The following is a 14,007-nucleotide window of genomic DNA, read 5'->3' as shown; positions in this document are numbered from 1 at the left end:
CTTAGAGTCGTTTCCCTCCCTCACGACTGCCCCAGTAGTTTAAAACACATCTGAAGAATACACGGGCATTTGTGCAGAATTTACAGGGGCTGCCTTGTAGCTTGAGGCTTAGTCATCTCTGGACCCTGCCCCCACCAAGCTGTGTGACCTTGGGGAAGTTCCTTAACCCTCTGAACTTCAGCTGCTTTGCTCAGAAGAGAAAACCAAGGTCACCTCATGGGGCCCTGAACCGGTCCGTTCGAGGGAATGCAGAATTAGCACAGAGTGCAGGTCTGAGAAAGGGCAATGTTTTTTGTACTCGTATTAGAAAGTAAATCTCGGGATCCCTGGGTGGCGCCTGCCTTTGGCCCAGGGTGCGATCCTGGAGACCCGGGATCGAATCCCACGTCAGGCTCCCAGTGCATGGAGCCTGCTTCTCCCTCTGCCTGTGTCTCTGCCTCTCTCTCTCTCTCTGTGTGACTATCATAAATAAATAAAATTAAAAAAAAAAAAAGAAAGTAAATCTCCCATACAACTGAACAGACTGAAGGATCTTAGATCTATCTCACCCGGCCCTTTAGACAGATTAGAACACAGCTCTGGGATAGTAAAGTGGCTCATGGCCATGGTCACACTTTTAGGGCAGTGGTCATCCTAGAGCTAAAACCCAGTCCTGATTATGCATCCAATGAGCTTTGACTTTCCCAGGGTGGGCACATCATTAATCCTTCTTAGTCATTTACACCATAGTAAGAATGAGGCCATACATTACCACTGGAAGCACAACAGTTTACGAAGCACTCTCCCATTGCTCTCTCCTGCCAACAGAGCCTAAGAAGAAAATAATAAAATACTGTCCCCATAATTGAGAGGGGGAAGAGACTGCCCAGCCCAGGAAGACAAAAAGCGGTCTGGGATCCAGAAATGCCCATCCTCCTCAGTCAGCAGCTCCATCTGGGTACAGAGTCAAGGAAGAAGACAGAGTACAGCTACTGGTTTGGGGCTACATTTTCCAGCACTCAGACGCTGGTCTGCAGCCCCAACAACAGGGCTGGTGTCCACACCGGTCCCATCCCAGGCTTCTGGGACTCACCAGGGGTGTTAGATGGGAGAAGGCTCAGGCCAGAAGCAAAGCCGTTGCAGGTAGGGAGACAGCCAAAGGCTGGCCTCGGTGTCTGGTGCCTGCCCTCTGTTCTCACAGCTGGCCTGCAGTGTGGGAAGGGTAGAGAGCCACAACAACCTCCCTTCAGTTTCTCTAAGCTTTAGGGATATGGTGCTAGGGAGCTGGGGGTGCAGATTCTCTTGGGAGAGGGGTCTGTCCACGCACAAGGGAAGGGCAGTCTGATCCAGTTACCCTCTGAGCTCCCTTCTCCTAGCTCTGCAGATCACACCCAGGCACGGCAGCCAGGGACACAGCTGGCTGCCTGGGAGGTGGGGGCCTGACACCAGCACATTCCAAGGAAGCGGTCCTGGCAGCCCCCGGGGCCTTGGGTTGGGGGGTGTGGGGTGAGGTGGAGAGGCCCTGGGGAAGGCTCCCAAACTGCTCACTGTCCAGCCACAGCTGAGTCCTGAAGAACAATGAGGAGTCAGGAGTGAGCGTCCCTAATGTATGTGGGGGCATCCGGTCCTCTGCTTCCTCCAACACCCCCTCAGCCCTGTGCGCTGGAGCCCCCTGGAGCCCCGAGAGGCAGCTGTCCAAGATGAAAAAAGGATGCCAAGCTGGTGGGTGTGAAATGCTATCTCACTGCGGTTTGAATTTGCATTTTCCACATTGCTAATGAGGCTGAACATCTTTTCCTAGAGTTCTAAGCCACTTCTCCTCCAGACCCTGAAATGCCTGTTCATGTCCTTGACCCATTTTTCTATGGGATCTTTCTGTCTTTTTCACACGGATTCACGGGAGTTCTTCCTATATTTCTGATCCCAACCCAGTGTCACATTTTACACATGGCAGAGACGTGCCCCCTGTCCACGGCCTGTGGTTTTTGCTTTGGTTACACTGCCTTTTGTCACACCGACGTTCAGTACTCTCCGTGCCTTTTATTCTTCTAACTCACGGTATTGCAGAGAAGTCCGGGGGCTGCCTCTAAATCCCATTCACGACTTTGAAGGGACACTTCTTGGGACTCAGGCTGGTATGATGCTGGCTTGTGCCATCGGTAGCCAGCATCTGCGTGACCCGGAGGTCCTTTTCCTGCCTGGCTCGCCAGCGCTTTTTCTCATGAATAGGTGCTGACCTGTACTTTTTAAACGATTAATGAGCCGAATTACATGAGTAGATTTGCTAAACTCTGCTTGATCGTGATCTGTTACGTTTTTTCTGCGCTGCTGGATTTGAATAGTTAATCTTTTATTTTGGATGTTTCCACTTGAGTCACTTAGAGCTCCAACCTCAGAACCAGCTCTGCGGCCCAGGCTCCCTGTGGGAGCAGAGGCCCGAGACTTTTGATTTCTCGGGCTTACTTCTCCCCATCTAGAGTCTAGACAGACAAGCTTCCTTGCTGCCTCGGGGAGCCAGGGGTGGACTTTTCCTGTCTCCTCTTTCACTGAGCTGCAGATCTAAGCATCTGCAGTACAGGGAGCCCCCAGTCCCACCCCCATTCTGACTCAGATATAAACCTTGGTCCCAGATTCCTGAGAATATGGATCCCCACTCCCTGACACCTGCCATGGGTGAGTCAGCATCAGCAGAACAGAACTGTCCACTTCCTTAGGTGACCTGAGCTCCTGGAGCTTGAGGGGACCACAGTGCCTGGATGGGTCCTGCAGGCCCCCACTTTTGACCCCTGCCCTGGAGAGGAGGCAGAGAAGGGGCTGGCAGCCTCATGCCCTGTTCTCTTCCTGCTAGTCAGCCAGCCAGCCGATCCAAATACAGGATAGAATACAGTATGTACATGCTGGTACTTTCACAGTGATCTAGATGGAGAGGTCATGTGCAACTAGATTATGAAGAGATGCCCAGTGCATGATGTTCCATTGTGGGTCCACACCTTTATGGAGCATGAACAGGGGCCCCTGATCCTTGGCCATAGTCAAATCCCTTGGGCCCAAAGTTTTTTACATAACACACATATGTATAATATTTATATGTATGTATAATATTCATACGTATGTATAATACTTATGTATATACACATGTTCACAAAGTATGGTGTGTGTGTGTGTGTGTGTGTGTGTGTGAGTCCCAAAGACCTTTTTAGCTCTTACGTCCAAGCTCTGCATGGGCATGAGGAGTCTGACACTGGGATCACACACATATACAAACACATGTGTGTGCATACACATGCACAAACATGAACATGCATGCATATGCATACATGCACAGGCACACACACATATGTGTACCCACAACACATGTGCTTGTGCACAAACACACACACCCATCATGGTCGTCCTCTTTCTCTCTCTTTTTTTTAAAGATTTATTTATTTATTCATGAGAGGTACAGACTGAAAGAGAGAGGCAGAGACACAGGCAGAGGGAGAAGCAGGCTCCTTGCAGGGAACCCAATGTGAGACTCAATCCTGGATCCCGGGATCATAACCTGAGCCAGAGGCAGGCACCCTACCGCTGAGCCACCCAGGCATCCCTCTCTCTCTCTCTTTTTTTTTTTTTTAAAGATTATTTATTTATTTATTTATTTATTCATGAGAGATACAGACTGAGAGAGAGAGACAGAGACACAGGCAGAGGGAGAAGCAGGCTCCCTGTGGGGAGCCCAATGTGGGACTCGATCCCAGGACCCTGGGATCACAACCTGAACCAAAGGCAGATGCTCATCCACTGACCCACCCAGGTGCCCCTCCTCTCTCTTTTTTTAAAGATTTATTTGACAGAGAGAGAGAGAGAAAGAGAAAGAATGAGCAGGAGGAGGGGCAGAGGGAGAGGAAGAAGCAGGCTCCCCACTGAGCAGGGAAACTGATGCAGCGCTCAATCCCAGGACCCTGGGATCATGACCTGAGCCGAAGGCAGACACTTAACCAACTGAGCCACCCGGGTACCACCGTCCCCATCATGGTAGTCTCTTAAGGCTTCAATATAGGACATTCCAGGCTAATGCTTGACTCAAAAACCAAGAGGTGGAATGCCCTCCCTGAGGCCCCAGGGCTCAGTGGCATGCGAGGATCTGGAGCAGCAACAGTAGCCAGCTCTGGAAGGCAGGCTTGAGGCTCTACCTGAAGGGGGAAGACAGGCTTTCAGCATCAGATCCTGATGGCAATTCCCCAAATGGAAATGACCCTGGAAGGTTCTGGAACATAGACTCCTTCCTAAGGAAAGTGAAGCACTCACCTCTGCCCAGTATTTGGAGCAGTAGTTAGTAAATTACCTCACAGAGGTTCATTCGACAAACACTGCTGAGCACCCTGGCCAGGAAGCACTGTCCTGGGCATTCGAGATTCAGGGAGTGAGAACACACACTCAGCCCTTGAGAGCTCCGCGGGCCTGGAGAGACCACCCACGAGACCATTATTAAAGCAAGCCAAGGGAGCCAGGGAGCAGGCAAATCCAGGAGGGCTTCCTGAGGGTGGCAGAACCAGTATATAAAGAATAAGTCAAGGGGCACCCGGGTGCCTCAGTTAGTTAACCATGTGACTCTTGATTTGGGCTCAGGTTACAACCTCAGGGTTGTGGGATCGAACCCTGCATTGGGCTCTGAGCTCAGCAGGGAGTCTGCTCGAGATTCTCTCCTTCTCTCTCTGTCCCTCTCCCAACTCTCACTCTCTCTAAATAAATAAATAAAATCTTTTTTAAAAATCAGTAAATCAGAATTACTAGTACTAATGCTACTAGAAGTAGCACTTAGGCAGTTTTCAAGTCTGATTCAATTAATAATTTCCAAGATGATGCTGGGAGCCCGGGGCTCCAACTCAGGGCCATCCAGGCTCTGCCAGAGGTAGAGTGATCTGTAGAAGCAGGACCCATCCCTGACTGACCACGGAATCCCCTTCCCGACAACGGGGGCTGGTCTGCATTCCCAGGAGGCCCGTGAAGGCTGTACCTACAGGTGGTCCTTCACTGAACACAGAGCCCAAACCCCATCTTATCTGGTTATGGTCGGTGGTCCAGAGAGGGTAGAGATCTGCCCGAGAACACCCAGCCAGTCAGAGACAAAGCTGGCCCAGAGCCCGGGACGATGTGAGTTCCCAAAAGTTCTCCACCCTGCAGCTGTCTCAGGCCAGCTCAGGGCTCCTCAGCCCATGGCCAGCTCCCTTAAGGCAAGTCTCTCATTCTCTGGACCACAGGCCCCCATCACCTGGGGTATAAAGTCCAAACTCCTAGGCTCGCCCTTCAAAGCCCTGAACAGTATGGCCTCTGCACCCTCAGCCTGGCTCCCCGTCCCCCCCCTTCCCACATTCTCCCTGCATACTGCACTGGGTGCCCTGTGGTTCCCGAGGTAGCTCTCACTCTTCCCTGGCTCCTCGTCTTTGCACACCATCCCTGTAATGTGGACCCTCTCGTCTCCATTGACAGACAGGGAAACAGGCTCCCCAAGCCCCCCTCCCAGCCAGGATAAGTGGCAGCGCCACCATATGAGCCCAGGAGGGGCTCCTGCTGGCTCCTGCCGCCGCCTGGGATGCAGCTCCTACAGGAGTGACGTCTGCTGAAGTGGGGTCGGCCCATCAGTCAGTTCCACTGTTTCATGATTTCTTCTGTTGGGGCTGATAATCGCAATAATTACAACTGACCCCCTTGGGGGCTTACTAGGTGCCAGACCCTGCTCTAGGCACATTGCTTATACTAATTCATTTTATCCCCCATGATGCTGGCCCTGGCTGGGTCAGCCACCCCATTGGCAAGTTCACCAGCCTCAACGAGCACGTGTTCACACAGGCTTGTCTTCATGTGTGTTTTGTTCATGTCTGTCTCATATGTGGGAGTGTGGGCTGTGTTGTGTGGGCTGCGCCCCCCACTCCTGCTCCTACACCTCAGTCAGGGTTGAGCAGCGAACGTGGAAGGGCCAGGGGTCCGTGCCGCTAGTCCAGGATCCCGGTGGGGGACAACGGGGAAGCCATCGGCCCCTGATGCTCTGCCTGTATTTAGCACCACTTGTTTACAGGGACACTGCAGCTCCCAGCCCGGACAAGACGTGGGACCTGTGGGCTTTGCTCAAAGGCTGCAGAGCCCAGCCTGAGTGCAAACTCAAGGAGGGACCAAAGCATCTTCACTTTCTATGTGAAAAGAGAGGAGAAGCTGTTTACCTTGACTGAAGACAAAGAAATAGACTCAGAGAGATGGCAGTTAGCCAGAATTATCCAAGAGAAGCTTGGGTACCCTGGACCCGCTCTGTGTGATCCCAGCCAGTGCTCCTTCCTCCACCCACCTTACCTCCCCCAAGGCCAGGGGGGTTGGGCTGTAGCCCTCAGCCGGACAGTCAGCACTGCTGCCCTGGACCAGCCATCTCAGTGCAGGCTGCAGCCCCTCAGGGGCTTGGCACCTGCAAGCATGATGACCTGATGATGGGGGGAGGTCCCAGGAAGCATCTCCAAGCATGAGGCTTCCATCTTCAGCATCCTCCTTGGAATGGCTGCCTCTATGACTTCTCGGAGCTGCCTGGAGCCCCACTTGGGCTCTGGAGACCAGGCCTCCAAGAGATACAGATGCTCACTGGCTGGGGCCCTTGGAGACCTAAAGGGAGGGAGCGCGAGTTTGGCCCAACCTGGGAGGTGCATGAGGCCTGCGGCAGGCCAGCATCTCAGCCTCCGCTGTCTTGAATGTGGAACATCTGAGGCTGGTGGGGAAGAGGAGAGGAGGGGAGGGCTGGATGGGGAGCCCGCATCCCACACCCCTCCCTCTGCAAAGCCATAGGGCACTGGGTCACTAAAGCAATGGGAGGCTGGGGGGGTAAGGACCACATGGAGGCCAGGGACAGAGGAGCGCTCAGGATAATACGTCTCATCTCATTGGAAAGGCAGGAGAGAATTCTAAACGTATCACCCAGCCACAGAGGCTTGACTGGGGGGTGCAGGGCTCAGCAGCTGTGCTAAGGCCAGTGGACACATAGAGGCAGGGCAGGAATAAAGCTCAGGATGTTCCTTCTATCCTTTCCTCATCCACCTCTCCATCGTGCATTTATTCAGCAGACCTTCACCATGCCCTGCTGTGTATTGCGGCTACAATATGTTCCTTGCCCTAGGGAGTTTCGAGTCCACTGGTGGAGACCCAGGGTCACCAGACAGCTACCGTGGTATCCTGTGTGCTGGTGGGGTAGTGACATGCCATTTGGGAAATGGAGAGAGGAGCTTCAAATGCAGATGTGGTTTGTCGGTGGAGGCTCCCAGAGCAGGAGCCAGGAGATGGCAGGAGAGCTGGCCAGGTGCAGGGGCCAGCCTGTGTGTGCAAAGGCCCTGCGTGTGGAGAGAGCCCAGCACACAGAACACAGGTCTCCATCATGTGGGGCCCTGAGAGTCTACTTAGGTGCCTGGTATTTATCCTCAGAGAGGCAGAAGCTGATGAACAATCTTAAAAAAGGAATGAGAAGCAAAAGAGTCTTCACCCCAAAGCTTATGATTCTAGAACCTTCCCTCATAAGGGCTCCTTTAAAGACGTGAAAGAAACTTGGAATCAAGTGTTCACATTTTCAAGGGATTTTATAAATGAAAAGTTTTCTACAGGTGCCTGGGTGGCTCAGTGGTTAAGCATCTGCCTTCAGCTCAGGTCATAATCCCGGGGTCCCACATTGGGCTCCCAGCATGGAGCCTGCTCCTCCCTCTGCCTGTGTCTCTGCCTCTCTCTCTGTGTCTCTCATGAATAAATAAGTAAAATCTCAAAAAAAAAAAAGTCTTAAAAAATAATTGCACTGCTGGGTGAGTGTGGGGGGTGGACTAGGTCCATTTTCATAGAGGAGGATCTCGCCCATTCCTCTGGACACAAATTGGCTCCTGGCATGCACAGGGTGTCCTGAAAAAGCTTGCCAATGAAGGAAGCACTGCCTCTTCCCCTTGGGAAAACCTTTCCCAGCCCACCACCATTTAGGTGGATCCCAAATGCCAAGGACCATTTCCTATAGAGAAGTTTCCTACTGTGGCTGATGACCATGACCCCTCCCACCTGTCCCCGTGGGATGGCAGTGCTGCGGGCAGCCGGTGACAGTCGGGCCCAGGAAGACCAATGGCATCTCATATTCAGTCTGACATCATCTGGGCTGTGGTTCCCAGAGACTAAAATTAGGCAGAGGAAATTTAGGATGTGGCTTCAGATTTCCAAAAAAAACAGGGGTGAGGGCCAGAAAACGGATCATAGAAGAATTTTTGTGACTCAGTCCTAGCTAGGGGAAACAGACATGAGCTCTACTGATGGGAAGAGGCAAAAGAATCTTTTACCCCTTCCTTGTAAAGGGGGACACGAGCTCTCTGTGCTAGCACACTCCTCCCGGTGGGGGGGGGGGGTTCCCAGGTTACCCCATTTCACCCCCGGACCATAGAGATGCCAGGCCTTGTCCAAGGTCAGTCGGAAGCTGGCCAAGCTCCACTCAGAGCCCATATCCTCAGCATGCTGCGCTGCTCCCCAACAGCATTTGGTTTCTTCCCCATTTATGAGGTCTGAGGGGGGTCCCCAGGGGTCTGCTGCTCTGCCTGAATTAAATGTGGTGTATCCCTAAGGCCCAGCTGAGAAAAGCTCCAGGCCACTCTGGTGGGTAGGCAAATGCCCAAGAATTTAAAAAGCAACCACCCCCATGTGAAATGGGGCCCGGTGAGGATTAGGGGGTCCCTCTCCATTCTATCACCTGATCTGAAAGACTCTAGATGCAGGCTTCTTCATGAGAGCTCAGGGAACCCCCAAAAGGTTTTCACAGTCTTTGAACCCTTGGAAGCTGCAGGGCATGGTTATCCAGGCCTGGGCAAGTTCTAGGAGAAACCGTCTAAAGCTCTGGCCAAATCTGAGTAGGAGATGCACGACCCCCCTCTATGTCAACACCACTGGCTGCTGTCCAGTTCAGTTCCTCCTTTTACAGACGAGGAACTGGGGGAGGACTGCGTGGAGACGCTGACACACACGCAGTGCAATGGATCAAAAGCAGAGGGGAGGGGAGAGAAAGAGCAGGGCAGAAAACCCAAGGGAAGCCAGGGGTAAGTGTAGGTTAAAAAAAAAAAGGAAATGGGCAAACCACTATGATTGTCAACCACCAGATACAAACAGGGCTTGAGGTTTTCTAGAAGATGAAACCAAGAGTCTCTCTAGGATCATCTCTAGGATCGAAACTGCCAGCTGCTGAACTTGGCAAAGATGTGAGGAGTTCCAACAGGGGCTTCCCCAAAAGGAGGGTGAGTGGGGATGTGGTGATGTCCCAGCCCTTCTCAGCAGAGATCTACATCAGCACTTAAGGAACCTGTCCCCAGGGCTTCCCAGCGAGAGCCTGGGCCAAGTTGTGCCCTTACCTGTCCTGTGGGCCATTCTACCGCCCTCACCTGGCTATGGTAAAAATTACAGGAGTAGGATAGCAGAAGCCCCACCACTCCCACACTAGGCCCAGCCCAGAGTTAGCAGGGGCTCTACACAGATGGGGGTTTTCTTCCGTGTTAAGAAAGGAAAAGGAGGGCAGCCCCAATGGCTCAGCGGTTTAGCGCCTGCCTTTGGCCCAGGGCCTGATCCTGGAGACCTGGGATCGAGAGCCTGCTTCTCCCTCTGCCTATGTCTCTGCCTCTCTCTCTCTCTGTTTCTCATGAATGAATAAATAAAATCTTAAAAAAAAAAAAAAGAAAAAAAGAAGAAGAAGAAAGGAAAGGGACAGGTTATCACTAAGCACTGTTGAGAGGAAGGGAGGTGCAGGGTGGGCATCTGTTAGAGCTGGAACATTCTGGCATCTTCTGGACAGCAGTAATCACAGTGCGTGCCTGTGCACAAACGCACATGCACACACACACACCTAACAGAATTGTAATCCTGGCAACACAGCAGAGACTTAGGCCCAATTTGGGGACTTCCTTTCCAACTTATTGGGCAAACTCTTTTAGAATTGCAGAATAAATCAACAAGAAGATGTACAGGAAGACTAGCATCCCCCCAACCCCCCACCCCCAGGGAACTGCAGGTGGAAAGTCCAACTCTCACACATGGCTATGGGGAGAATGAGCTAAGAGATTGTGTGGCCCCTCCAAGTTTTCAGGAGCTAAAACACAGAGAAAGGGCAATGTGGCCCCTGCAGTAACCAAAGGGGGAAGAGCAGGAAGTTGTGGCAGGGAAGAGACAGTCCCCAGCTGGCAAAGCCAACCCAGAACTGGCCCATTCATGGCAATTACAACTCAGAACATAGAGCCTCTGAGACTGCCATACAACCTGAGTAGTGAGTAAAGCTGAGGTTTTACAAACAAGGACATGAAGGCTCAGACAGAATGCCATCCCCCCCCACCCCCCGCCCCAGCACACGCTGGAAAGTGGCAGAGTCAGGAAAACACCCAGCTGAAAGAAGCAAAAAAGTAGAACATGTATTTTGGCCAACTGATTTTTTTTTAAAGATTTTATTTATTTATTCATGAAAGACACAAAGAGAGAGAGGCAGAGACATAGGCAGAGGGAGAAGCAGGCTCCATGCAGCAATCCCAATGCAGGACTCAATCCCAGGACCCCAGGATCACGACTTGGCTTAAGGCAGATGATCAACCACTGAGCCACCCACGTGCTCCCCAACTGATTTTCAAGAAAAGTGCCCAGATCATCCAATGGGGGAAATAATAGCTCTTCAACCAATGGTGCTGAAAACACTGGATATCTACATGCAGAGAATGAACTTAGACCCCTTACCTCACACCATATACAAAACTTAACACAGAATGGATCAATGAACTAAATATAAGAGTGAAAACCATAAAACTCTTAGATGAAACCACAGAATAAGGCTTCATGACCTTGGCTTTGGCAATAAATTCTTAGATATGACACCACAGAACAAAAGAAAAAAATAGGTAAATCAAACTTCATAAAAATTAAAAATGTCTGTCCATCAAAAGATACTGTCAACAACCTATAGAATGGGAAAAAATATTTGCAATTAATACATCCGAAAAAGATCTGGTATCCAGACTCTAGTTTACAATTCAGCAAAAAAAAAAAAAGATGAACAACCCAATTCTAAAAAGAGCAAAGGAGATGAATAGAAAGTTCCTCCTAAAAAAAAAAAAAAAAAAAAAAAGAAAGTTCCTCCTAAGAAGATACACAAATGACCTAGACGCTCAACGCTACCAGTTATTCGGGAAATGTAAGTCAAAACCATAATGAGTTACCATATCACACCCACTGGGGTGGTTACTAATGAAAAAAAAATTTTAAACAGAAACTCACAAGTATCAACAAAGGTGTGGAGAAACTAAGAACCCTCATATATTGCTGATGAGAAGGCTCTGTTGCTAAGGAACACAGTTTGGTGGTTCCTGGAAAAGTTAAGCATCTGAGCAGCATACGACCTAGCAATTCTACTCTTGTGTATATACCCCTAAAAACTGAAAACAGAAGGGGGTCTAGGCGGCTCAGTCAGTTAGGTGTCAGGGCCTTGATCTCAGCTTAGGTCTTGAGTTCAGGGTCATGAGTTCAAGCCCCGCGCTGGGCTTGCCCCTCGGCATGGAGCCAACTTAAAAAAAAAAAAGAATTGAAAACAAGTACTCAGACAGCAAGGTGTACACAATGCTCTCTACTCACAGTACCACTATTTACAAGAGCCAAAAGGTGGAAACAGCCCAAATACCCATAAACAGATGAGTGGATCAGCAAACTGGAATATTATTCAGCCATAATAAGGAATAAAGTACTCACACATGAGATAGTATGGATGAACCTCCAAAACATGCTGAGTGAAAGAGGCCAGATGTAAAAAGTCCTATGTTGTGCCATTCTCAATATATGACATATCAAAATAGATAAATCCACAGAGACAGAATGTAGACTGGTGGTTGCCAGAGCCTGAGGGTGGGGTGGCAGGAAAACGGGAAGGACCAGCTTAATGTCTTCCGGGGTTTTACTTTCAAGTACTGGAAATATTTTGGAATCACAGAGAAGTGGTAGTTGTACAGCACGGTGAACGTACTAAATGCCACTTTAAAATGCTTAATTTCACGTTACATGAATTTTACCTCAAGAGGTTGTTTTTAAAAATAAATAAGGGACTCCTGGGTGGTTCAGTTGGTTAAACATCCGACTTTTGGGTTTGGCTCAGATCATGATCTCAGAGTTGCTGGATCAAGACCTGCACTGGGCTCTGCACTCAGTGGGGAATCTGCTTAAGATTCTCTCTCCCTCTCCCTTTGCCCGCTCTCAAAAACAAACCAGAAAATCTATTACAAATCACAGGATATGCTTCTCTAGTCTGGATGCCCTGATCCCCCATCTCTTCTTAGGCCCCTCAGCCAGTAAGATCTCTCTAACCACCTCATGAAGAGGTCACACCAGCCCTTCTCCAGGCTAAGCCCCAAAAGGACATGTCCACCCTGGCCTCTTGGGCTTTGCTCTGCCGAGTAAGCTCCACCCTAGGAATGACAGACAAAGTCATGCCCTAATAGGAAAGCATCTTGGTCTGAAAATGGTGCCATTTCTGGTATGATATATAAATCCCTTAGTCCCAGGCTCCTGTTTCCTTCCTTCCTCCCTTCCTTTTTTTTTAAGATTTTATTTATTTATTTGAGAGAGAGTGAGTAGAGGGAGGAACAGAGGGAGAAGGACAAGTAGACTCCCCGATGAGTGTGGAGCCCAACATGGGGCTCAATCCCACGACCCTGAGATCAGGACCTGACCTGAAATCAAGAGTCAGATGCCTAACCAACCGAGCCACCCAGGTGCTCCCATCTCCCTTCAAGAAAGGTAACTGCCGATCTCACTAGGGAATTCATGCCCTACAGGCGCTGCTTCTCTTTGAGGCTGATAGATAGCCTTTCTCACCAGCTGTGGGCACTTAAGCCTGAGGCAGATGAGATATTAGCATGATGAAGCAGAGGCCCCGAGAGCTTAGTGACTCCTCCAGTGGGCTACAGAGCTGGGACTTGAATGCAGGCTTCTGATCCTCGAGATGGTGTGATGACCGATGCCCATTTTACCTCTTTCCTCCCAGAGTACAATCTCATAGCTCCCAGGGGAATGGCCATGACAGCAAGCAAAAACTCAGAGGGCAAAGCCCCAAGAACAACTCTCCCCACTGCATCTGCTTTGTGGCTCTGGGGCTTCCAGCCCTGTCCTCCCCATCACATTCTCAGTCCTAAGACTTCAGGGCAGGAACCAGCAGTCCTCAGACCAGCTCGCTTCTCAACCTCTTCTTGCAATCAGGCACAGCTAGAATCATGGATCCATCCCTTACAGGCCTAGGGACCCTGAACAAGCTTTTTAACCCTGAGTCCCCAGTGTCCTCTTCCATAAAATGGGAATATGAATAAAATTGATATTTTTGTGAGAGTTTAACAGGAGAGCTTCATGAGGAGCTCACTGTAGCAGTCAGTTCATGTTAGTTGTTAATATTCACATCCCCCCTTTACCTCCTTTTGTAAAGAAGGCTAACCTACCAAATAAATGACATTTACTAAGGGATATTTAATTTATTTTAGCATTTTGAACTGAGATCCCATTTAATGGCTACTTGGCTTAAAATCAGTATTAAATAGCAAAATGCTCAAAACGAGTCGAGGTGAATTTCAGGACAAGCTTTGGAAAGTTTGAGGGCCTAAAGATTCAGATCCAAACGCAACCTCTTTTCTGCTGGCAGGGAGCCCAGGGGCATCCAAGGGACTAGACAACTTTTGTTAGAGCCATGTCTGAAGGTCACCCAGGGACTGGGGAGCCTGGAGGTACGATGAGATGCTGACCAATCAAAGAGGCAGAACAGGGTGCGAGAGACACATTTCTCAGCAGGGAGAATGTATGCCAAAGGACAGAAGTGAGAAAGAATTTTACTAAAAGAAAAATACTAATATGTTATTTCTAGGGAGGGACTTACTATTATGTCCATTTTACAGATGAGAAAACTGATTGGGTGCATCTCCTCAAGTTCACATTCTTTACTGCCATGCCTCAAACAGCTCGGCATCATTAGAGGGTAAGATCTGAGTGGGTATA

General features: G+C 50.0%; 1 protein-coding gene across 9 annotated transcripts in view; it reads right to left on the bottom strand.

The window, feature by feature from the left end:
• The window catches only part of COL26A1 (collagen type XXVI alpha 1 chain), a 197,534-nt gene that overhangs the window by 68,352 nt on the left and 115,175 nt on the right, over window positions 1-14,007 (bottom strand). The window lies entirely within an intron of this gene.

Source organism: Canis lupus, chromosome 8 (genome assembly GCF_048164855.1).
Source record: "Canis lupus baileyi chromosome 8, mCanLup2.hap1, whole genome shotgun sequence".
Classification (NCBI taxonomy): domain Eukaryota; kingdom Metazoa; phylum Chordata; class Mammalia; order Carnivora; family Canidae; genus Canis; species Canis lupus.
The sequence above is the reverse complement of the archived record's forward strand: the minus strand, read 5'-3'. Positions and strand labels throughout refer to the sequence as shown.